The 26,944-nt window shown below is 39.5% G+C and overlaps 1 protein-coding gene across 1 annotated transcript in view; it reads left to right on the forward strand.

The window, feature by feature from the left end:
• Positions 1 to 26,944, forward strand: part of FTCDNL1 (formiminotransferase cyclodeaminase N-terminal like) — a 40,982-nt gene that overhangs the window by 5,434 nt on the left and 8,604 nt on the right.

Consider the following 26,944-nt stretch of genomic DNA (forward strand, 5'->3'; position numbering starts at 1 on the left):
CCTATAATATCTTAATCTTGTTTAGTGAAGGGTTCAAAATATTTTCAGATAAACCTGATTTCAACTTAGCAGAGTGTCTTCTTTCAAAAGGCCCATTTATTTAGAGAGCAAAGAGCTGACTGATAACTTCCAGCAAACAAAGGACAGATTATCTTGACTGTTAATCGTAGGATATAAAATTTGCTTCTTTGTTTTTTATCTCTGTTGCTAAAATGGTCATGTTGCATTACTGAAAACTCAGAGTAGTAGTAGCATAGGTGTCTATAACATGTACCTAGACAAAATGATTCAGTGTAAAAAGCTACTTACTGAATAAGAGCAAAATCAAATAATTATGCTTCAGAAAAATGTATATGTATTTTTAATGTAATTATTTATAAAGCATTCTGAAAATAACAGAATTTTATCAGATTAATGTGATAGAATTGAAAAAATTTAAAGTAACCAACTGAAGAATAAAACAACAAAGTTGTTTAAGACTGATGAGCATTGTGTAATTCTCCACTTTCGGGAATAAAGAGCTGGCAGAAATGTGAAACTTTATGACAGTAGGGAGGTGAGGTGAAGGGAAATGGTTGGATCTTTTATTTTTCTTTATTTGGATAAAAATAATCTCCCATGCAGATTGCAAAAGAAAACAGCTAGTGGGACAGTAAAATTATAGCTGCTTCTTTAGATGCAAGTGAAAGTTCAGTGATTGCTATTTGCAGTTTGACATTTTAAGGCAATTCTCTTCTGGCTGCCAGCTTGGAGGCCTTTAATTCTATCACTGTGGAGATTTGAGAGGGGAGCCACTCTTGCCTGGGAGCAGTGAACCTCTCTCCCATTGACCCTGTCTCTGGTGTCCCAGGGGACAAGTGTGAAGCTGTGGCCAGAAGTAGGAGAAAGTTTAGGGCAGTGTGTCACTCCTGATTGGAAACCATTTTTCACAAATCAGAACAGTTTGTGATAAGATAAGCATTCCTCAACTCCCTGAGAAGACTTGATCTTGGAGAATTCCAGCAACAACAGGCTCTCATGGGCTGCGAAGCACACCGTGTCTCTGTGACTTCTCTTTCCACTCTCCACCCGACTGGGATGGGGCACATCAACCATTTCGTCCCTTACAGATTCACCATAGATCACGAGAAGCAACAGTAGTTTCTAATGAGTTCCGTAGACTCTTCATGGCAGAACAATGGTGTGTTTTGCCCATCTGTGTCCTATTTTCTTGAGCAGGGGTAATGATGAGGTTGAAAAACCACTTAAATGTTAACTCCTACCCCTTTTTCCTCTGATTTTTTTCTTTCTTTCCTTATGCACAACTCTCTTTAAGATTTGCTTTGGAACTGAACTGTCACATGCTTGATTTCAGCCCCAGGGGTGCGTTTAATTTGGAAAATTTGAGCTATGTCACTTGAGGTGTTTTTGAATTAGGCAAATTGGGAGAAAAGAAAGACCTTTTGCCTGGACTGTCTAGCTGCACCGTGGTTAATTATGAGATGCAGAGGCTCATAACCTTTGGGGGAAAGTCCGCCTTAGGATAATTGCATTCTTCTCTGTATGACCCCAGAAATCCCTGTATGATGTTGCCTCATTTTTATTTAATGCTGAATTGTCTGACATTTGGGCTGTAGATCTGGGACTCTGGCTGAGCTGGGCTACAGTAAATACTAGCAATAGGAAAAGAGACTTGTTTCCAGAGGAGCACCTCCCTGCTTGTGCTGCATTTTAATGCGACCAGACAATCTAAAGATTATTTCGGGAAACCCTGACCCGAAATTTGCTGTACTTTTTATCCAGGAAAGGGTTAAAATTCAGCATGGGGGAAAATACGTTGCACACAAAAATGAAGAGTTCAGAATTGTCCAGACCAGAATAATGATTTTAATTGTCTTCAAAACAATTATGTTCAATTACATTAAATCTCAAATTAGCTAGTATACGAAGTTCTTCATTACATCAGGACCAGTCCCCCCCAGATGTTCGTCGTGCGTCGGAGACAGTTGATAATCGGAGGGTCTGGACACAGTATTTCTCCCTTCCCTTGCCCTTTTGCTTCATTGGCAGCTACTGTACCTCATGATTTAAACATGGACATTTCTAATTAAATGAGAGCTCAGCTGCATTCTTGAACTAATTTATAACATTTGATTTGAAATGTAATAGCTTCAATCTTCATCTGATTAAGAACAGTCATATACTGTATATGGTTACTATTTTGATGCTGCAACATGCAGTTTTTATTTTTACATTCCCCTTTCTACACAGCTGTTCATCTAATATTGACTTTTTTATAAAGTTTTTTTTGTTGTTGTTGTTTTTGTAACAGCATGCCCAGGCATTCTTATGAGATACAAGTATTCACATTCTAGGAACTTGCTGTTCTCAGAACAGCAAAGGGATGTTTTTCACTTAGGGTGACACCTTCTCATGGAAACTAACTTTAGGATAATCATTTAACCCACTTTCTCTGGGAGGAAGGGCAATGGAGAACATTCCAGTGACATGAAAAATAGCTAATATTGATATGTGTAATTCATGTACGCTTTATATGAAAATATTCTGAATAATGTACTTCAGAACTTTTTTATAGTGGCTGTAAGCTTGCTTATAGCTTAAGGAATGAGTTCTTAAAGTGGGGTCCAAAATTAGTGCTCGGGGGGCCTTATAAATAATGTCAAAATCATCTGCAGGTTTTGTGTGTGTTCATTTGTGTATGCATACATAGGCACAGACACTTACACATACTTCTGCGTATAATTTTCATAGAAGAACTTTTAGGATAAAGGGCACAGTGATGCAGAGGCTCAGATGTGAGAGCATCCTGGGTTTGAGGACCCACAAACGACTTCAGTGTGGCAGGCTGGAACTTAGAGATGGGGTGGGAGGGGAGAGGCATTCCTGGGCATGGTAAAAAATGAAGCTTCAGGGTAGTTAGAGGTCAGAGCTTGAAATCCCATAGGCCAGGTTAAGGAGTTTAAACCATATCCTCAAGGCAGTGGGAACCACAGAAGTGTTTTTAACAAGAGAGCGGTGTGATTTGCTTTGAGTTTTAGAAACCCTTCTCTGCCTGCATGTTAGAGGATGGTTAGGAAGCAGGCAGACCAGTTTGGAAAGGTGATGGTGCCCTAGATAATAAAGTGGAGAGAATGGAGAGAACCCATAGGATGTTGGGGGAGTGCGAACAAAGCAGTGGTATGGAAGTGTCATCACTTACAAATAATGGAAGAAAGGGATTTGGGGGGAAGGAGAATGAATACTTTTTTATATGTTGCCATTTGGCAATGAGATATAAAACTGAGAGCTAGGAGACACAAAGATCTAGTCTGTACTTATTGAAAGCTAATACTTTTCCAAAAATGTTTGGACTTTGGTTTTCATTTTCAATGAAAACCACATTTGATCTGTTAGGCTCTCGTTCATTTTTATCTGTATTGTGTCTTTAAATTTTTTCTTTCCTCCCTTTTCCCCCTCCTCTCTCTGTCCTTCCCTCTCTCTTTTCTTTCCTCCTTCCTTTCCTCCTTTTTCTTCTTTGTTATTATCCAAATGATACACACACGTGGCTGAAAGTTGACTGTTTCACAGGGTTTATTCCCAAAGCTCTAAGTACCCACCTCCCTTTTCCCTATCACTTTTTCTTCTCCCCAAAGCCAAGTGCTTTTAACTCTCTTGTCTTATCATTTAGGATTCAACTCCAGATCTCTAAATACCAACTCGTATTGGTGCTTCTTGGTTTTTCAGTTTTAGGCACTGTCTATTGACTTCTCCCTGCAGAAGATGAAAATTTAGCTTCCTTTCACCACCCACCCCTGACTCCCAACATATACACACTCACACACTCTTCCTAATCCTCCCTCTTCTCCATAGAGTTATATCAAAGTTTGGATAAATATTTGGTGGTTACATTATTATAACTATGTAAACATTCACAATGAGGTATTTAGAATGTTGTTATTATTTTACCCTTTTTACACAATTTTCTTTTGGCTGGAATTGATCATTATCTTTTTGCTTGTTTGTTTACTTAGTTTTTAAAATACTGGTCAATGGTTTAACCCCAGCCCGTCTGTTAATAATAGCATCTCTCCATGCATTTAGATAGAACATTCCATGTATTGAATGTTCTATCAGTTTCATCTTCTTAAAGAATCATCTTCTAGATCTCTCTGACCTGTTCCATTTAGGACTAGTTGCCCTCAGTTTGTTGAGGATAACTCTCATCATGGAATCTCCCTTAATTATCATCCTGGGTGTTCCCTGCATCTTTCTTCATGTTGGATACCCTGGTTCCTAAATCTCATATCTTCTATTTTTTGTCCCCCTTAGTTTATGTCCTGTTTTAGGGGAATATATCTTCTAGTAGCTTCCTTTGGAAAGGTGGGGGAGTATTTTTTGAGACCTTATGTGTCTGAAAATGCTATTACTCTATCATCACACTTGTTAGTTTGGCTAGGTATAAAATTCTAGGTTAAAAATAATAATTCCTTTATTTTGAAGACATTGTATTATTGAATTCTTATTTTTATGTTACTATTGAGACCTCTGAAGTCATTATGATTCCTAATCTTTGTATGTGATCTGTCTTTTCTTTCTGGAAGCTTGTAAGATTTTCACTTTCTTCCTAGTGTTCTGAAATTTCTGTGACATGTTCTTTGTATGGATGTGTTTTCATTTATTTTGCTGGAGATGTGTTAGGTGCTTTGAATCCTTGACCCTCTTGTTCCTTGGTGCCAGACAACTCTTGAATTATCCCATTGACGATTTCTTCCATTTTCTTAGTTCTTTCTGGAGGCTCCATTATTTGGAAATTGGAACTCTAGTATTGGTTCTCTACATTTAATTTCTCTCCTTTCCCCATCACTTTATATTTTTGTAATACTTTCTGGCAGATTTCCTCTATATGCCAAGCCTTCAGTAAGTCTTTCATTTTTTTTCTATACTAGCTTCCAAATGCTTTTATATACTCTCTGAATATACTCCTTTCATCTTATTATTTGAAATAACATCCTGGCCATGTCTCATGAATGCAGTATCAATGGATAATTTTTGATATTTTCTTCTTCCTGCATTGTGTCTGTTTTTCAGCCCCTACCCACCCCCCCTTCACCCCCAGGTTGCTTGTTTGTTTTAAAAGCATTTCTTGGATGTCTGATGATTCTGGTTGGCTGCTTACTCTGAGAGTAGGCACTGAAAGACTGAACGGATATTCTCAATATGTAGGTGGAGTTTGTCAGCTGTAAACTCATCTGATCAGATCATTTCTTTGGGGAACCCCTATGTCAGGTTTCTTTGTTTGTTTGTTTTTTCCTCTTGGGTTGTTCAAGTTCCTCAGAGAAGGATCATCTAGTCTTCAGCCTGGAGGGTAGACACAGCTGTCTATATTTTAGGAAATGAGTTGTAGAATAGGGCTGGTAGAGTATCAGCATTTAGTTTGTAAATATTCTCTTAGCTGCCCTCTTTTCATTACTCATTCCTGCCCTCAGCTCTGCCCAGTATTCTCCAGCTCAGATGCCTCGGTGCTGGATGCCTCTCGTGTCTTCTGCCAAGGTGGGGGCAGGGCACTTGCCTTTCTATGTGGGGGGCAGGTAGCATCTAACTGCTTCTTAAATAGACTTCCCACAAGTCTCCCTGTTTTTGAGCTTTGCCTTGATCTTGCCTTCCAAATTGAGGCTGCCATTTCTGATCATTATCAAGTGCCTGTGCCATAAGTCAGTTTCTTCTCTGCTGTTCCTCTTGCTGCCTTGGGTCTGCAAATCACCTACCACTCTTATATCTGTTTTCCAAGTTCTGGTGCTATTGCCTCCTCTTCCATTTCTCTACCATTTGTTCGAGTGAGGCCTTGCTTTTAAAAAGTATCCCTTTCCCATCTTTTTCCTGGGGTTTTGGGAAGCAGCGAGAATAATTCTAAAGATCCATACTCTTATCTTTATTTGGAAGTCCCTACTTCTGTAATTCTTCTCGATGATTTTCAATTAATTTGGATCATTCTCAGAACATGTCATTCATCTAATTTGGAATCAAATGGTAAGTTTACAGGAACTTATTCTTTTTTCTGATGTCCAACTCTATATTGACAATATTTAGTCTCAGTTTCTGGGCTTTTATAAATTTTTTATAAGCATTTTTCTCTGAAGGATTGCTGTGGGTCATACTGCTTCCTGTATGTTTTCCCCTTCTTCCTTACTCAGTGTTTTTACATGTGGGAGCCAGTGTTTCTGAAACATGACCCTGTTTCCCATTCACACATAAATCTTCGTGAGAAGGACTGAGTGAAAATGTGGGGGAGGGGTCAGGGCAGAAGGTACTCAGGCAAATTCTCCCAGTGATTTGCTGGTGATGGTGGGCTTACCTAACATGTAGGCTCATAGCATTCAGCTTTAAAAGTCTGGGCAATAGCTATAAATTTTATAAATGATATGGAAACCTGCTTTTTGTTTTATGTCATTAATCAAATAAAATAATGTTTGTACAATGCCATATAAATGGACATTATTTAGAAGACTGGAAAGATAAGGTGCTAGCTAAGTAAGTTATATGACTAAAGAAATAGCTTCTACGTGATTGATTTTTATTTTTTTGATTTACCTCAAAATAGATAAAACATTAATGAATTTGATTAGAAATATCAGCCTTGTTAGATGTTTTTTCAAGTATTTTTATGACTTGGAGGACACATGCCATGATAGATTCACACAATGTCAACACTTGTGTGATAGTCTTGAGACCCTTTGATTACCTTATTACAGATTGTCAAAACATGGGCTGATCTGGCAAATCAGGCACAACTTTCCACTTCAAGAATTTTCTACCCTGATTCTCTAGTTGCTATGGAGATTGTCTTATAAAACAGCCCTGGATTTGGTTGAGATTAGTCAATTTAGATGCTGGATTCTGATATAAGTCTCTCCACCATCAGCAATGCCCTCATTGCCATAGTATAAAAACAGTGGTTCATTTTATGAGCATATGTTAACATAGTTTTAGGACATAGCATTTAGTTTGAGAATTTTAAGGATACTGGCACCGTATTTTAAGAAAACTGAAAAAACCAAGGGATTGTGCATTAGGAAAGTACATAAAACACTAAAATTGATTTAGCACATTTTAACTATAAAGGAGAGTTACCAGGCTGTTCTTAAATGCAGATTACTATAGGTTTAATAAATGCAACAGGATTATATTGGCTAATGTAAACGGAGGTACTAATGAAGAAGGATAAGGCCAAATGGGAGAAGTGAGATAAACTAATCTGTTCTTCCATGGCAGTTACGGATGAACCCAACCATACTTGAAAAACCTGCATCCTTTTCTTTTGCTTTGACCCTGCGATAAACTGAAGTCCAGGCAAGTTAGCATCTCATGGGACAAGCTGTGACCAGGGGAGAGACCTGAACTGATAGATGCATACTCTCATTTTTTGTCCTTGAGATGGACAATTCGGAGGCCCATTCCAGCAAGGCCAAGCCCCATTTCTCACAATGATGACTGGTTGTTAACACACCCTTGTATTGGCTCACCCTCCCTCCTCCGTTTCACTCTCGATGCATACTGAATAGGATTTTTTGCAAATATTGACCAAAAAATGACCATATTATAAGGATCTTGGGATGAATGGGTGGAGTGCATGAGATCGTTGTTGCCTGACTACATACTTCTTAGAATTCTTCCCTAATCTAGAAGTCGCTTACAAGATTTATAGTTAAAAATTGGGAGGCCTCCTACCCCGCCTCTAAAGGGTCTCAGGTTACTTATGATGAAGCCATGGGTCATTGTGGGAGACATTATAACATTCCCTGTTTACTAATAAATGCAGGCCTGGGAGGTTCTCATAGTTTAAGGGCTCTATGTTTTCTGATTTTGAGTAGTTATTTACAGTGCTCAGAGATTGATTGATTTTATGTGATTGCTGATGGTGTTTCAGAGAATGTGAACCTAATAAGGAATTTATAGCAGGTCACTGACATCAAAGCTAACTTTTGGAGCCCAGGTCCCTGGATCTTGGCAATTCTTTTTTTTTTTTTTTTTTAAGATTTAATTAATTAATTATTGTGAGAGGGAGAGAGCGCATGTCTATGAGTGGGGTGAGGAGCAGGGGGAACGGGACAAGCAGACTCCACATTGAGCATGAGCCCGACTCAGTCGGGGCTTGATCTCATGACCTTCAGATTGTGACCAGAGCTGAAGTCAAGAGTTGGATGCTCAACTGACTGAGCCACCCAGGTGCCCCCTGACCTTGGCAGTTCTTTTCCTGAGTTTCTTTTCTTTTTTATCCCTGCTTCCTAGCATTTATAGTGACTTCCAATGTCAAAATCACTAGGATTAGAAAATTCTGAAGAAATGACATAGTGATGCTAGTGACACTGATGGCCCTGTAAAATGAGCTACATCAACCCAAGTCTGTCCACACACTCATGGAGCCACCAATCCACTTACCTGCTCTCCATTGGTTAAGCGAAGATGTGCTTCTTCAGGAGACCCAGAGCATGTGATAATAGTAATGACAACATATGGTTATGACATTGTTACTAATTAGATCAATTATCATTTATTATTTGACTGCTAAAATTCATATATTAAAAAACTCATTCCCCAATTTTAATTAACCAAAAACATACAGTAAGATAATATCTTGAGATGTTAATTTTTTGTGTGCTTCTTTCCCCCATAGGCTATGCATGACTGTTTCCTGGACAGTCTGAGTTATCTGCTACCTTGAGGGATATAGAATTTTTATAGTGGGAGTAAGGAAGTAGCAGTCAGGGGTCACTTAGGTGGCTCAGTTGGTTAAGCCTCCAACTCTTGATTCTGGCTCAGGTCATGGTCTCAGGGTGGTGAGATCGAGTCCCGCATCAGTCTCTGCACTGGACGTGGCTTCTCTCCCTTCCAACGCCGCTTCTCCATGTCCCTTGCAAAGAAAAAAATAAAAGAAGGAAGTAGCAGTCAGTGTTCGTGTTTGAATTTTTGACAACTTAAAGAAGAGGCCTGGGAAAAGCAGTGTATAAAGTTTATGCCATTGCAATAGGAAAGACAGGGGAGGAGGCCCCCTCACTCCCTGTCTGGAAGAAGATGAAGACTGGGGTCTGGGTTTGAAAGAAGGATGTTCATTTTACATAGTACCCTCTTTCCTTTCTAAAATTTTGAACCAGTTTGTCAGAAAAGAAAGGTAGATGAGAAAGGGAAATACTTACTTTTTTTTAAGATTTTGTTTATTTATTTGACAGAGAGAGGGAACACAAGCAGGGGGAGCAACAGGCAGAGGCAGAGGGAGAAGCAGGCTTCCCTGCTGAGCGGGGAGCCCGATGTGGGGCTCGATCCCAGAACCCTGGGATCATGACCTGAGCTGAAGGCAGACGCTTAACCGACTGAGCCACCCAGGCACCCAGAAAATACTGACTTTAATACTGATGAAACTAACATTGACAGCTGAGCTTACTCGACCAGAGAATTAGACAGACTCATCCAGCCAGTCACAGGCAGCACTGGACAGCGCAGGCCTGCCCCTGGAAAGCTTTTGGCAAGGAAGAGTGGACCAGAATATGTGTTTCCTGCTGACGGCTAGCTCCTAAGAAGGAAGTTGGAGGAAGGGTATGCCTGTGTGAACCCAGCATCTCTTCCAAATTCTCCACCAGGGAATGAAATTTAGGAGGAGTGAGGCCAATGTTTATTTCCTAGGGTTTCAGTAACAGAGTGCCACATACCAGGTGGCTTAAACAACAGGAATTTGTTATCTCACAGCTCTGAAGCCTAGAAGTTCAAGATCCAGGAGTCAGTGGGGTTAGTTCCTTCTGGGGGCCGTGAGGGTAGGATCTGTTCCTTTTGGCTTTTAGATGGCCCTCTTCATGTTCACATGTCATTTTCCCATATATTGTCTATGTCCAAATTTCTTTCTCTCAAAATTTAATTTATTTTATTTATTTGAGAGAGAGAGAGTGAGAGCATGGGGAGGAGGGGGAGAGAGAGCCAAAGCAGAGGGGTAGGGAGAGAATCTTCAGTAGACTGTCTTCTGAGTGCAGAGCCTGACATGGGGCTTGATCTCAGAACCCTGAGATCATGACCCAAGTTGAAACCAAGAGGCAGGCATTTAACCTACTGAGCCACCCAAGTGCCCCCAAAATTTGTCTTTTATGAGGACACCAGTCATATTGGATTAGGGCCCCACCGTACTCCTGTATATGACCTCATCTTAACTAATTTTATCTACAGTGACCCTATTCCCAAATAAAGTTACATTCTGAGCTCCTGGGGCTATGACTTCAACATATGAATTTGGGGTGGGGCACAATTTAAGTCATAACAGCCAGCAAGACCAGCAGAATTCTCTCCACGTGGAAGAAATGTCAGTAGTGAGCAAGAAAAGTTTCCCCCTCAAAGGAGATTTAAAGAGGTAGGCATAGGGTCCCCATGAGAGGTGGCAAAGAGCAGAAGGACTGTGGGAAGGGGACTGGGAGGAGTTGACCTATTAAGGGGGTACATGGTGAGAGGTAGGGCTAGGCTTGCGATGACTGAGTGGCTGTTGAGTATGACCAGTGGCCAGAAGATGTGTGGGAGCCAGACATGCACGAGGGAGCCAAACTTACTCAGGTAGACTGTTTGTTTGCCATTGGGGAGCACTGTTGGGGTGGACGAGCCAGATAAACTCCTTGCAGTCATGGGGAGTAGGCTTTACATTAAAGGCAAATTACACAATGATGATATATTGGCCCGCAGAAGGATTCCCTCTCGTGGAGCCATTCCCAAGGCTTTGTTGTGTCCCATCCGAACTCTTCTTTGAGGCAGCCCAGCTTCTCACTAGCTCCAGGAAAGAGAGTGAGAAGTCCTTACTAAGAGGGAGACTCTTAAGGAGTCTTAAGGAGGTGAAGGCCCGATTCTGTCCCACATATGCATTATGTACGTATGTATATGTGCTGTATATTTTTGATCAGCTAAAGGATTATATCACATCGGGTGGCGAGACAGGAAATCCAAATCATAAGTGGTCAAAGTAAGGATTTTGGAGCAATAAATCTGAGTTCAAATTTCAGATTTGCTACTTATTTGCCTGCTGATGCTGGGAAAATTTTTTAGTCTCTTTTATAGTCTTTTTTTGGTTTTCCTCCATTCAGTGGGGAACAATATCTTCCCGCCAGGAGGACTATGAGAAATAACGCCTGTCTGTAAAGGTCCTGGTCCACTGCCTCCCACCAGTAAGGAGCTGTCACTGCTTGTCGTGATTCTCTGCCGCCTTGTGGAGCAGGGTGCTGAGCAGGGCGGCCCGGCGATTGCCCTCCACCATGAAGAGAATGAATCCCTGGTCTCCCTTCTGTCTTAGCAAGACTTCAGATAAGGTGCCTTTTGAGAAAAAGGATTGCAGGACAAGATGTTTGAAAACCTCTTGAGCAGATCTCTAAAGTGCTTTCAGCACTAAAATTCCAAGTTCTATAGCAGACAGCTTCTTCCTGTTGGTTCTTCTTTGCAAAATAATATTCAGTGCCTGTTTCAGACAAATATATGAAGCTACAAGAAGAGGTATTTGTGCACATCCAGATAGTATCGGAGTGCCTATTACCTTTCCATTTACTTTGGTTAATGCTGTTGTGACTATCACAGACGTGTAATGGGGTACCTTCCCTTCCCTAAGAAAGACGGGACCATGGGATCTATACCCGAACCAATTAGAGAACAACACAGGACAGATGAAAACATTCGTATTACTGAACACAGTGTAAACAACATATGCTAGGTCACTCAGGAAAGTATAATTCTTTAAATGAGTGATACCATGTCTGCACAAACTGGTAATTATCTCAGCATATGCCCTACACGGGAATAACAAGCTTTTGTATATACGTTTCTATGAAAGTGTATGTCACATATGAAGAAATAGCAAAATTCTTGGATGTGAAAATATATATAACATGTAGCCCAAAACTACTAATATACTATATATTTTCATGGATACCTATTTCTCCATGAAAATACATGATATATAAAGAGTTTGGAGGTATGTAATTCTCACGCTTATAATGAAGATAGAGGATAGGTGAATTTTTTCATTCTATAGCTGAAAACAGACCTAGAAATATTAAGAAACTTCCTCATGTTTTTCCATCAAGACAGCAGCAGAATGAAGGATCCTCACAACTTTTTATTTATTAGACCTTGCCTAGGACTTTTTAAATTAATTCTCTTTTTCAGAATTTCAAGTGTTCCATGTAAGGTTAAAGTTTACCTCTGACCATCATCCTCATTCCTGGTTCCCTGAACCACCCCCTGCCAGGTTATGTGTGAGGATTTATGTGCACTCTGAATTCCGAAATTCCAAAATTTCCCCATGCTTTTGTTTACACACATGTGTATACTCGTAAACCCAATATAATATTGCTTGTGTATGTTTGTAATACAAATGCTATCAAACTAGAATTTTTTATTCAGTAAGGTATCTTAGAAATCTATCCATGGTATTACATATACTTCTAGTTTATTCCTTTTAATTGCTATAGAGTATCATGGTATGAAGGTAGCACATTTTACTTATTTCTCTATTTGTGGACACTTGGATTATTTCTCAGTTTTCCCTACTACAAATAATGCAGCAGAGAACATTCTTGAATAGTGTTTCTTGTGTACATATGCAAGAATTTCTCTAAAAGAATGGAGTCCATTAGGTACAAACATTTTAAAATATTTTGACAGATTAATTTTTACATGAAAATCAATCAAGTATTTACCCTCATTTCTTCCTTACCTCATTTCCTTAGCATGTAACAAGTTTTTTCTTTGCACTTTATTTTTTTACCGCCAAGCCAGTGAAAAACTGACAATTCAGGAGATACAAGTGGAATTATTTTTTCTTAGTAGGCCCTATTCATTTTGAATCATAGTTGCTCTTCTCAGTGTATCAGTATTTGCAAGCTTATTTGTCCTTTAGAAATGAACGTGGCAGAGAGAACAGTAGCATTCAGAGATGTGCCGTAGAGTTTTGTCCCTGCCCCCCCCCCCCCTGTTCTCTGCTACTTCACTTCAGGAAAGAATGGGCAACAGAAAGTGTCAGTAGAAATACAATTTAGGAATTGTACTTGATCTCGTTTTTTAGCCCGATGTTTCTGTTCTTTCATCATAAAGATCAGCTGCATTTTATTTTTTTCCAGTCCCTTAGAATAACATCCAGTTCTAGTCAGCATGTTTCATGTACTTCTCAGTGATGTTCTAGCATCATAAATTTTCGTATCTCGTGCATGTGTACATGTGGTAAAAATTTCTTCAAGTTCTAGCCATGTGGGGGAGGAATATTGTGGTTGCTTTGTTAATGCGGTGTTTGTGTTGGAGCGGTTAGGGCCCCGCGCTTTAACTCTCAGCGCTGGGCGTAATGAGATGACTTTGATGGTGGCTAAAGAGTCTGGTGGGACGTCCCAGCTGCACACTTCAAAGCCGAGCGTATGGGGTGAATACTGGGGAGCTGCGTGCTCTTTGGGGCTGGATGGTTGGGAGACAGTTCTTAACAGCTCTGTTTGATGAAGATATTGGAAAAGAAATGGTCTATCTTTAAAATAATCCTGAATTGCAAAGAGAGAAATTTCTACCCCCTTCCATGGATTGAACTAAGAATAATTTTTCCTAGCCTGCTCCTGACTAGAAGCTGGGCGGCATCACCCTCCTCTGCTGTATTTTCATCTGACTTCTCTTTTGAAGGACTGTAGTGAGATGACTGGGCCAGTTTTATTTTAGGTATGTGTGTGAGTTTAGGCAAAAACTTTTAGGGCTATCTGTTTTACCATCTGAGAGGTTTTTTATGGCTTCTGGTAGAGAATCTTTTTTTTTTTTTTCCCTTCTCATTAAAAAATACATAAATAAAAAATCAACTAAACAAAAATCTTGGCTATATTAAGAGAGCTAGACCGAAACTAGAAGACGCTTGTAAGATTTCAAGTCTAGCACCCAGTTTAATTTTTAGATTCTGTGCTTCTTTCCCTTTACGTGTTATTGGGTATGAGGTGACAGGGTTGAAAAAATACTCTTTGATTGCTCTGTGCTTATGAAAAAATTTGATTCCTGTTTGAGTATCACTAAGGTTCTGGTTTAAAAAAAAATAATAATTATAAACCACACATCATACCATGGGTCACAGGAAGGAAAATTTATCTATTCATAGAGGAGAGGGAATGACAGACCTGAATTTTTTTTTTTTTCTAGTTGTGCCTTTTGACTTCTATCGAAAATATAACAAAACTGAGCTCATCAGTTATGTTCCTCAAGCTTCTGAAATGCAAGTCTCTTTAACGGTTAAATTTTAACTCCATTTATGTCAATAGTCCTAAATTGCTTCTAAAAGAAACAAAAGCAGAAGGGAAAAGGACAATATGAAATACCACTGTAAACCTGAAGTGTGTGTTAGTAGAAGACAGGCATATCCATTTAATTAAGCAGATTCTTAACATGTCTTTACATGCAACTTTATTGTTTCTTCTCTTTTTAAATAGTACGTTTCAGCCACACTTATGTCTGTTATAGGCTCAGAGAAAAGTATTTTGTTAAGAATATGAAGCTTACAGTGGGTTAAAGCCTCTGCCTTCAGCTCAGGTCATGATCCCAGGGTCCTGGGATCGAGCCCCGCATCGGGCTCTCTGTTCCGCGGGGAGCCTGCTTCCCTCTCTCTCTCTGCCTGCCTCTCTGCCTACTTGTGATCTCCGTCTGTCAAATAAATAAATAAAATCTTTAAAAAAAAAAAAGAATATGAACTTAAGCTTCTCACTGCATGGAGGTACATCTCATTGTAATGTATAAGCAGACTCATAGACTAAAAGTTAAGACTAAAAGTGACAAATGTACATATGGAGAAATGGCCAAAAATCATTTTTGAGTAAATAAGGCCACCCAACAATGAGGGTTAAAGTACATTGAAAAAATACTGTCATTTTTCAGCCTTCTCAAAATAAAACTAGTGAGAATTGAGAGATCAGAACTCTTTTTTTTTTAAAGATTTATTTATTTATTTGACAGACAGAGATGACAAGTAGGCAGAGAGAGGAGGAGGAAGCAGGCTCCCCGCTGAGCAGAGAGCCCGATGTGGGGCTCGATCCCAGGACCCTGAGATCATGACCTGAGCCGAAGGCAGAGGCTTTAACCCACTGAGCCACCCAGGCGCCCTGAAAGATCAGAACTCTTAACGATGGTGGGAAAAGATTGTCAAAAAAGGAAGAAAAATGAAAAAAAAAATTGGTCTCTTAATAGAGCGCTATTTAGGAAGCTGCAGAGTTTTGCTTTGCCTGTTTCACGACCAGCACGATGGCATCATACCCTTCCTGCCCAAGGTGATTCAGACGTTTGCCTTGCCTGACAGTACCAACTGGTTCGGGCAGCCCACAGGGACAGGTGGCTTTGATGGCTGCTGGTGGGCCAGCTTGGAAAACATGAGAATTATGCTGGAGATGGATCCCAGGGTTTCTCCTTAGTTAGAGCAGAGACCCCTTACTGTAATTTGTGTGTTTGGAATGGACTCCATTCTTCAGTATCCAATGCCTGCAAAGCGATTAGGTACCAAATTCAAGTCATTCAACCTAACGCATATTGATCAACTACAAGGCACTGCCTCAGGGAGTATAAAACCTACTAAGGTCCGCAATTAACTATATTATACAAGTAGATTAGGTTTGATGTCACATCCTATGATAGCTGTCAAATGCTCTGTGAACACAAGAGAGACAGAGAGAAATGAATTTCAGTGGACAGAGAGCACAAATAGGAAGCAGCGATTCTTCATTCAAACATTCTGGGTTTTGGGGATTCATTGCAAGTGCTAAAAGTCCCTGCTCTGGAAACATTTGACTCCACTGGAGAGGTGCATTTACAGGAAATGCACACAGAACTGTTGTTTTAAATAATAACCCACTTACCTGAAAGTGGGTTCCCATTGGCTTGAGCTTGAAGTATTAAGAATTTTTATCTTCTGCAAAAGGCCAGTTCGATTTGCATGATGTGAGTGTTTGAAGTTACGTAGGATGATTTTAACATAGATTAATTGTGAAAATAAAATGATAAAATTAAAACTAGCTCTTTTGAATATGTAATTTATATCATAAATAAAATAACTTGCTAGTAAGCTTCTGACTAAATTTGATGCTTTTCTTTAAAATACAGGCAATCTAAATTTACTTCTCTGCAAAATTACAAATATCCACCTGCCGTGGGCCCTTAAGTTGCAATTATTAGAAACACAAATGTTATTTCCTTGAATATGAAGAGTGTAGCATACTAGCTCTATTACTAACTATCATTTTGGCTTTGGTTGTCTTTTCATTGTACTTGAATAATGAAATATTTCCTTTTCTGGCTTCATTAAAGAACAAAAATTAAGTTGGATTCCTTCCATCCTGATTTTGTGGAGAAGACATAATGGAAGAGGAGCGTTGTCAAAATATTCGGGGGTTTCTAAGTGCAGACATAGCAGTCCAGGAAGGTATTCAGAACTTTCAGAATTCAGAACACTGACGTGGGCTTGCCAAGGGGAAAGGAAGCTAGCGTCTACTGACTACCGTGGAGTGGGCTTCATGCCAGGTGCTTTTCTTAGCTTATTTAAGCTTAATTTCTTTATTCATTCTATAGAGTCATTTCTTTACTTTCTTTTTTTTTCTCTTACTTCCTTTATTTTTCTCTCCTTTCCTCCTCCTCCTTTCTTTTCCTTTGATTTTAGTAAAGCATTTTAAAGCAAGTACCAAAGATCCATGTCCTTTCACCCCTAGGTATTGAATTTATGTCGCTAAACACTACAGACGTGCTCTTACATAACCAGTGTCATCACACCCTGCAAAATTAGAATTCTCTGGTACCATTAGTATCCCATGTATATTCTGGGCACATGTCTTCCTGTGATGGGCTTAATTGAATCTGGATCTCCAGATTCACACCCAGCATTGATTCATTGTATCTCTACCAGTGTTGGTCTAGACCAGGGCCCCTGGCATCACCCTCCTGCCTTTTTTCTGCCTTTACTGGTTACAGAAACTGGGTCAGTTGTCCTGAATCTGTTTACTCTGTTGTGGTATCATTTAATTTGTATATTTATCTCTTATATTTTTTATCAACATTAAGTTAGATTTAGAGGCTTGATTGATTTGAAGTTCAATTATTATTATTTTTTTTGGCAAAAATTCTTTGAAGATAGGGTGAGAGCTCTATAGTCACTGTAACAGGAGTGATAATGTCTGGTTATCTCAGTTCTGATGATGCGAAGATGAATTGCCTTTGTTCCTAATTAGCTTTTCATGAGGGCTTCATCTATTGATGATCTTTGAGGCAATTATTTCTTAAGGGCTGTAAAATGATGATTTTCTAATTATTTCATTACTTGCACATTTAGTAATTGGATTTTTTCTGTTAAAAAAACTCTTTCCTCAGTTCAGGCTATCCAGCTATCCTGAAACACAGTTTATACAAGAAAGGCAGGATAAATGCTTTCTCCTATTCCTTTCATTTTATTTTATTTATTTATTTATTTTAAGATTTTATTTGACAGGCAGAGATCACAAGTAGGCAGAGAGGCAGGCAGAGAGAGAGGAGGAAGCAGGCTCCCTGCCGAGCAGAGAGCCCGATATGGGGCTCAATCCCAGGACCCTGGGATCATGACCTGAGCCAAAGGCAGAGGCTTTAACCCACTGAGGCACCCAGGCGCCCCTCCTATTCCTTTTAATTGCCAGATTTCTAGATAAGGAGTTGGTGTGTTAGAGGAAGCTTTAAAACATGTGTTTTTTGTTTTTGTTTTTGTTTTTTTAAATTTTACAGACAGTGAAGTTGAATTGTTCAAGATCCAAATAGTTATTAGGAGCAGAAATGGTATTCAGACTGGTATCTTCTGGCTTCAAAAAAGCACGTGTGATTTGCACAAAATCGAATGCACACCTGCCCTTGAATCCCCATTCCTGACTAACAGCTGGGGGTTGCTACTGCAAATATGTCCCACTGCTTTGACCAGGTGCCAGGCTCCAAAATTCCTTCTTTGCAGACATTCCGGGCTTTATAAACTTGCGCAGTGTTCCAGAACTATAGTTCCAAATGGAGGTGCCGGCCTGGAGAGGCAGAGACCTGGGCAAAGCCAGAAAATATGTCCCACTATTTAGGAGGAGAAACTTCAGGCTTCACGGTTTGTGTTTTAGGCTCCTGCGGCCCCCGAAGTGTGAGTCACTCTGAGTTATGGTGGAGCAGGAACAATTTGGAGAGCTGTCAGATATTGCAGTGCCTTAACATCCTAACTCTCCTAATGTTCTTGCCGTGCCCACCCCCTGCCATTCCAGATTTAAGGGGCGAATTTAGCTAACCACCGAAACATTATTTTACAATTCCTAAACCTTTGGGGCACCTGGGTGACTCTGTGGGTTAAGCCTCCGCCTTTGGAGGGTCATGGTCTCAGGGTCCTGGGATCAAGCCCCACATCGGGCTCTCTGCTCATCAGGGAGCCTGCTTCCCCTCTCTCTCTGCCTACTTGTGATCTCTCTCTCTGTCAAATAAATAAAATCTTAAACAAACAAACAAACAAACAAACAAAACAATCCCTAAACCTCAGTTGGCTGTATGTGTCCCAGGCATCTGGCCCCACCCACCAGCTGCATCCTGTAGTTTCTTAATGTAGTGTTAAAGGAGCAGAGATCGCTTAGTAAATTTCGGAGATTTTCTTCGTGGTGTGTACATCATGGGCTTCCAGTGCTAGACTCCCAACCTGACTCAAAGAAAGACCATTTCCCAAGACTTTATACAACCCAGGCGTACAAAATGTGTTTTTAGTATCCTCCACAGTTTACCCCTCCCATCAACATGGCAGTCTACCTTAGAAATAGAAAACAAGTAACAAACCCTAAAATTGCAGTTGGTCAGATTCCCCGTGCTTATTGTGGCTAGAGACCCATCTTAGCCTCTGATGGTCTATAATGTACCTCTGAATAAAGAAGGCCTACACTCCTGCCACCCCAAGGCAATGCCATCTATTCTCTGAATACCCAAATTTTATACATCACACACCCGTGTATATTATCTCTGTCCTTGCTTAGAGGGGACTGTAGTTAGACCCATAAAAAGATGCCATCAGCAGCAAACAGAAGTCCTCTGGGGGCAGTTCTCCAGAAAAAATGGGAAAGCAATTCTGTAATCTGCCTTGGAAGATAAGGTTAGAGACAAAATTCAAATATAAAGAATGGAGGAAGAGGATGAAAACAGGCTCTCATTCAGAGTAGCCTCCAATAATGTGGAAATATTAGATTTCCTTGCAGAATATCTGGTTTAGTGTTTATCCAATAGAACTTTCTGTGATGATGGAAGTGTTCTTTGTCTGCACTGTCCAATAAGGAGACTACTAGCCATGAGTGATTACTAACACTTGACATGTGGCGAGTGCCACATTTAACTTAATTTTTAGTTATATTTTATTTATGTATTTAAATTTTATTTTTTATTTTTACCTTTGACTCCCATTTCTCCCACTCTGCCACACTCCACCTCTTAAAACCACCTGTGTGTTCTCTGTATCTATGAGCTTGTTTTTTGTTTGTTTGGTGTTTGTTTTAGATTCCACATATAAGAGAGATCATATGGTGTTTGTTGTTTTTCTCTGTCTGTTGTATTTCACTCAGCATAATACCCTCCAGGTCCATCCACATTGTTGCAAATGGCAAGATTTCCTTTTTTTTTAATGGCTGAAAACTACTATGTGTGTGTGTGTGTATCAGACACCAGTTCTTTATCCATTCATCCAATGATGGACACTGAGGTTGCTCCCACATCTTGGCTGTTGTAAATAGTCCTGCCATAAATAGGGGGTGCAGATATCTTCTCACGTTAGTGTGTTTTCATTTTTTTTTTTCGAATAAATACCCAGAAGTGGAATTGCTGTATCATATGGTAGTTCTATTTTTAATTTTTTGAGGAACCTCCATGCTGTTTCCCATAGTGGCTTCACTAAATTATATTCCACTTTTAGTATGTGTGCTGCCAAAGGGAGCACTGCACTGAGTTACATTCCCACCACCGGTTCACGAGGGTTTCTTTTTCTCCACATCCCCACCAGCACTTGTTGCTTCTTGCTTTTTTTTTTTTTTTTAAGATTGTATTTATTTATTTGACAGAGAGAGACACAGTGAGAGAGGGAACACAAGCAGGGGGAGCGGGAGAGGGAGAGGCAGGCTCCCCGCCAAGCAGGGAGCCCGATATGGGGCCTGATCCCAGGACGCTGGGACCATGACCCGAGCCGAAGGCAGAGGCTCAACCCACTGAGCCACCCAGGTGCCCCTCTTGCTTTTTTGATGATAGCCATTCTCACAGGTATGAGGTGATCTCTCATTGTGGTTTTGATATGCATTTCCCTGATGATTAATGATGTTGAGCATACCATCTGTAACTCTTTTTTGGAAAACCGTCTATTTAGATCGTTTCCCATTTTTAAATTAGTTTGTTTTTTGCTATGAGTTGTATGAATTGTTTATTTAATTTGGATATTAGTCACTTATGAGATACATGATTTGCAAATGTTTTCTCCCACTCAATAAGGTTATGTTTTCATTTTGTTGATGGGTTCCTCTGCTCTGCAGAGCTTTTTAGTATGAAGTAGTCCCACTTTATTTTTGGTTTCATTGCTTTTGCTTTTGGTTTCAGATTAAAAAAAAAATCATTGCTAAGATTTACATCAAGGAACTTACCTATGTTTTCTTTTAAGAGTTCTGTGGTATCAGGTCTTACACGCAAGTCTTTTTTTTTTTTTTTTTTTGAGAGTTATTTATTTTAGACAGTGGGAAAGTGTGCTTGTGAGTGGGGGGAGGGAACGAGAGGGAGAATCTTCAGTTCCCTGCTGAGCGTTGGGCCTGTTGGGGCTCAGTCTCATGACCTGTGAGATGATGACCTGAGCTGAAACCAAGAGTCACACACTCAACTGACTGAGTCACCTGAGGGCCCCACATTTGTCTTTAACCCATTTTGAGTTGATTTTTATGTATGATGCAAAATAGTGCTCTAGTTCCATTTTTTGCATGTGGCTGTCCAGTTTTCCCAGCTCCATTTGTTAAAGACACTGTTCTTTCTCCATTGTATGTTGTTGGCTCCTTTGCCCTAGATTAACTGACCATATATGTGCGGGTTTATTTCTGGGGTCTCTATTGTGTTCCCTATATGTGTCAGTACTATACTGTTTTTATTACCATAGCTTTGTAATATAGTTTGAAATCAGGGAGCATGATGGATTTAGCTTTGTTCTTCTTTCTCAAGATTTCTTTGGCTATTAAGGTTTTTGTGGCTTCATACAAATTTTAGGATTGTGTATTCTATTTCTGTGAAAAATGCGATTGGAATTTTGGTAGGGATTGCATTGAATCTATAGATTGCTTTGGGTAGTATGGACATTTTAACAATGTTGATTCTACTAAACCATGAGCGTGGAATAGATTTCTATTTTTACGTATTGTCTTCAGTTTCTTTCATTAATGTCTCATTTTCAATGTACATTTTACCTCCTTGGCTTAATCTATTCCTAGGTATTTTATTCTTTTTGATGCAGGACTGTTTTCTTTATTTTTCTTTTTGATAGTTCATTATTAGCATATAGAAATGAAACAGCTTTTTGTATATTATTGTATGCTGCAACTTTACTGATTTTGTTTATTAGTTCTGATAGTTTTTTGATGGAGTCTTTAGGGTTCTCTCTATATAATATTATGTCATCTGCAAGTAGTGACAATTTCACTTTTTCCTTTCCAATTACTTATTGAAAATTTAAATTTAATAGCACATGTAGCTAGAGGTTCCAGTGAGGATCTGGTTCTTTTACCCTTAACTTTTATTTTTCTTAACAATATACACAACTTGGTGCTGTAATAAAATTGCTTAAAAATTGAAGGTACCGACTTCATTAGTTCTTGTGATGAATTTTCCATGGGAAACTAGATTTGTAATGGGTTGGAGATTTTAGCCTCCTTGGACAAAGACACACTTTTATCATGAGACTAACTTCAAGGGAAAATAAATTATACCCAAACTTTGACCTTTAAAAATTATATAAATTATATGGTATTGTGGTGATGGTTACACAGTGATGGGAGGGTACTTAATGTATTTTTAGAATTGGTTAAAATGGTACATTTTATGTTACATATGTTTTATCACTGTAAAAATTATATGCCTTACTTTTTTTATTGGGTTTGACTTCAATTTAATTTTGTTAAAATTTGGTCCTGCATGTCCCTGGCTGTGGTGTTTCTCCTCACTGAGAGGAGAAACCTGTCTGAGGAGTGTGTTCTTGTACAGAGAAGGAAGCAACTAGACTGGCTTAGGAAGAGGCATCTCAGTGCTCTTGAATCTGACCTGGGAGCAGCACCAGCCCTTGCAAAGATGTGGTTTAACAGGTTCTCAGTATATTTTTGAAACTTATCAGCATCCCGAGGTCCCCTTCGTTTGGTCTCTTTCATGTCAGCAGAAAGGTTTACGGTTGGGGGCTCCTCCTTGAATCGGGGGAGGGGTGTCTTCTCTTGGCTTTTACTCTCACCCAGGCCTTTGTAAGCTGACGGGGGAAGCTAGAAGCCCCGGCCATATATTCAATGAGAGGCCCCAAGGGTGATATTCAGGATCTTTAATGAGCCCTGCAGCATGGTCAGTGATGAGAATGGTTGCAGCTCCTGACAGGCGGGAGGGTGCCTGGGGCCTTGCTGCTGTGTCTGCGGGTCTGGGGTGTGATGGGGACACTTGAGGGGTGGGGACCTGAGCAGAACACTGCTTGGAGCTGGCAGGAAAATCTTCTAGGTTGGCCACGTGGATGCTTACAGCTTGAAATCAGTTCTAGAGCCGCCCTGGGAAAAAGCTTTTCTAGGCAACAGGCTCCTAGAACAGAGAGAACAAACACTGGGAAAGGTGTTCTCTCTTCCCTCAGATCTCATCAACTCTTGCCTCTCTCTGCTGCTCCAGTCATCCCCTGCACTTAGGGCTGACCTTAGGAAAAGACAGTGCCCCTCTCCAAACCCCAGGGCCCATTCCCTGCGTGTCTCCAGCCCAGTGCTGTTTATTTGAGTCTTAATTCTTCCATTTTCAAATATCTTTTGTGGGGTCACAAATTCAATCACATTAGGTAATATTTTGGTAGTTATTATCTACCTTAGCAGTTATTAAAATACTAGATACCCAAGGATTAAGAGGCTGGCAGGCACATTTCCTTGAGTCACAGCTCTGCTGCGGTTATATACAGGCCTTGGGCAGAATTCTGCTCCCAAACAAATGGTATCTACAATCAAGTAGAGAAGTACAATGAAAAAAGTATAGGCTGTGAGGCTGTGCTCAAATCTTGGCAAGGCCACGTGTTGGCCACTAATCTCATTAAGCCTCAGTTCCCATATCTATAAAATGGACATAGTCATTGTAGCTCCCAAATAACACTGTGAAGTTGAAATCATGTCTATTAAGTGCCAGATACGATACTAAAGGGCCATTTAAAAAAAAAAAATATTATTTACTTGAGAGAGAAAGAGCATGAGCGGGGGGGAGGGGCAGGCAGAAGGAGAGGGAGAAGACTTCCCACCCAGCAGGGAGCCCAATGCTAGGCTCCATCCCAGGACCCTGAGATCTTGACCTGAGCCCAAGGCACAAACCCAACTGACTGAGCCACCCAAGTGCCCTAAAGGGACATTAAAAAAAAAAAAAATCCACTGTAAAGAGACTTATTAAAGAGTGATTATAAATATTTTTCAGTATTTAGTTGTGCAAAGAAGGAAGAAACTGATTGCTCCCTGCCAATTTGAACCTCACATATTTTCCCACAATTTGTCTCACAAATGTAGAAGTGTAAGTTTTCTAACTTTAAGAAATCTATTTCCTGTTTTTTTGAGCTCACTAAAGACTGAAGGGATCGCACCACAGACCAAGTCATTGTGATGCCAGGTAACTGGATTGGTCAGGTGGACAGGAGTTAGAAACGGGGTTACCAGCATTGGGGGACAGAAGAACTGGCTTTAGCATTAGGTTAAGCAAACCCTTGAAAAACTTGATTCTTGTTTTTGTACTGCAGTGAGAATGAAGGCGTCAGCATTTGGGAAGAGCTTTTTTTTTTTTGAACAGCTGTTACCTTTGTTTTATTAACTATAACTTGAGGTTTACATAATCTTTTAAAATTTTATTAATTAATTTTTTATTAACATCTAATGTATTATTTGTTTCAGGGGTACAGGTCTGTGGATTGTCCATCTTACTCATTTCACAGCGTTCACCATAGCACACACCCTCCCCAGTGTCCATTATGCAGCCACCCTGTCCTTCTCCCCACCCAGCAACCCTCAGTTTGTTTCCTGAGACTATATAACCTGATAGGAAAAGTGAATCTGAGTTCAGTGTTCACATTAAGTCTCTAGGAACAAACTTGGTCTGTAATTGTTTAAACCAAAATGGATATTGCTTCTCCATCTCATGAAAGAATGCTTCCAGTTGAGGTAATCTGTGTCTCTACTTCATCCACACCTGTTTACATTGTTTGATTTGAAATGGACAGCCATTCGGGATTTCTAATTTCTGCTTTATTTTACTCCACACAGAGAGCTGTGATTTACATGAATAATTTCATCAACATCTGCACATCCCAAGTTAAAACTTTAAGATGCCAAAATTGGCACAAAATGTTTAAAGATGGCATTTTAAAGGTAATGTTTAGTGCTGGGAAAGATGTAGCTAGAGGCACTCATACTGCTAATGGTAGTATAAAAAAAAACCTCCTGGAAGTGAGTCAGTGATATGTATCAACAGCTCTCAAAATGCGTAGAACTGCCTTGCAGGAATTCCAGCTCTAGTGATAGATCCCAGGGAAATAATAAAAGGTTCATGTACTTACATGCAAGTGTGTTTGTCAAAGCATTATTTATGTCCATGGATACTGGAAACAGTAAATGTTCAGGATTTGAGAATGGTTAAACAGATTATAGCATACTATGTGAAAGACCCTTGAAAAAGCAATGAAGTGTGAAGTTTTGGGAGAAATTTTAGCGAAATGGAAAATACAGTACAATATAGAGAGAATTTGTAATTAATGGATTAAGGCGACAAATATTTATTAAGTACCTAGTATGTGCCGGGCACTATCATCAGTGTGCAAAAGAGAATTTATACGCCCTCAAAGGATTTATATTCCAGTGGGGAGCGAGTGAAGAGACAGACGATAAATAACACGTTTAATAAATAATGAATTATATAGTGTGATAGAAAAATGGTAGGTGGTGTAGCCAAAAGAAAAAAAAATTGAACAGAACAAGGGGCATCATCATGAGTTCTAGGATGGAAGTGAATCACGATTTTAAATGGGATAATACGGGGGTGCTCAGTGAGTTAAGCAGCCGACTCTTGATTTCGGCCAAGGTCATGATCTCAAGGTTATGGGGTTGAGCCCTGCACTGGGCTCCCTAGTCAGCGTTCAGTCTGCCAGTCTGCTGGAGAGTCTCTCTCTCTCTTCCTCTGCCCTCCCCTCTGCTCGTGCGCTCTCTCTCAAATAAATAATCTCAAAAAAAAAAAAAAAAAAAGGATAATCCAAAGTCGGTATCATTGTGAAGGCAGGAGTGGAGCAAAGACTTGAAGGGGTGAGACTGTTAGACATGTGGAGATATGAGGAGTCCCAGGAAGAAGGAGCAGCTAGTGTCAAGGCCAAAGGATATGAAGTACGATGCACAGTATGATTTCAATATTGTAAAATGTGCATGTATTTTATCTCACATATTTCTAAGAAAAACATTTAAAAATTCTTAATGCTTCCAAATTACTTTAAAAATGTCTCTAAATCAATTTTGTGATCATTTTCTATCATCTTCATAAAGGATGATTATTAAGGTTTTGCAGTGGTCCGTTTTATAAGACCTGGGTTTCAGTGCATTCATTCAGTTTGGGTTAGATGGGAGATTCAAGATAAGAAGGAAAAAGCACAACTTTTTCCCCATGTCTTTTTTTGCTGCTATCTCCTGACAGGGGGTAGAGATCTTAGTTTGTGCAAAAAACTTGAAAATTCCAAGGGTTGCCAACGTTAGGCAGACCATTGTTCATCAAGAGACCCCTCATTTAGGAGGCTCAAAGCAGATGCTAAGGGCAGAAAAAGAAAATGATTCAAGGAGGAACAGTGAATAAGGGATGTGGATAAACAGTTTCTAATATTTCACAAACTAGTTGTAATTTAAATTTAAGGGATATGATCAGCTGAAATCTTAGGTTATTGTACTTGCATGAATTCTCCCTTGAAAACACATTTATGTGGGAAGGAGTAAAAGCTTTAATTTTTTATAGTAATATCTATTGAAGTAGAATTTATAACACTTTTGTCATTAGGGTAGATGTTATTCATCTTGTTTTTCAGTGATTTTAGCCCCCCAAAATGGCAATTTCCCTCCTTATTTTTAAATTGAAGGATTTTATATACTTTTTTAACTTTTTTTAGTTATATCAGTGCTTCTCAGCATTTTTTTTCACTCCTCCCAATAAAGCAGAAAAACCTCACCACGTTTTTGCTGTGTTTATTTATTTTTTCTTTAAAAAATTAAATAGAAGTGGTCAGAGCTCTCAGCTGAACACTTCTAGCTAACTGTACTACATCGTACCTGAACGAAGGCAGAACTTATAAGGGGAACAGGTTTCTGTTTTGAAGTTCACTAAGAATAATATAAACAGGAGAGAAAAAAAGAATGAGTTCAGAAATGATTAACAGCCTTAGTTAGTGCCAAACACACAAAATCTTTTAAGCCAAATTCCTTTTAAAAAGTTTGTAGTTGGCCGGCTCATAGGGAACGTAAATAAGGGCAAAGCGGTAATAGTTGATACTTTTAGGTCTATAAATAAACACTTTATACATATATATTTAAAAACCCTAAACATTTGTGAGGTAATTTAAACACTCCTGAATGTTCTGTTGTATGCATCATTGTTTAAAAATACAAGGACAATTCTCTGAGCTGTAGTTTCATATGGTGCCTTGGGAATCGACGGTGGAGGGAATTCGTACATCTTG

This window comes from Lontra canadensis, unplaced genomic scaffold, assembly GCF_010015895.1.
Source record: "Lontra canadensis isolate GAN:19392208 unplaced genomic scaffold, GSC_riverotter_1.0 scaffold18, whole genome shotgun sequence".
Lineage (NCBI taxonomy): Eukaryota > Metazoa > Chordata > Mammalia > Carnivora > Mustelidae > Lontra > Lontra canadensis.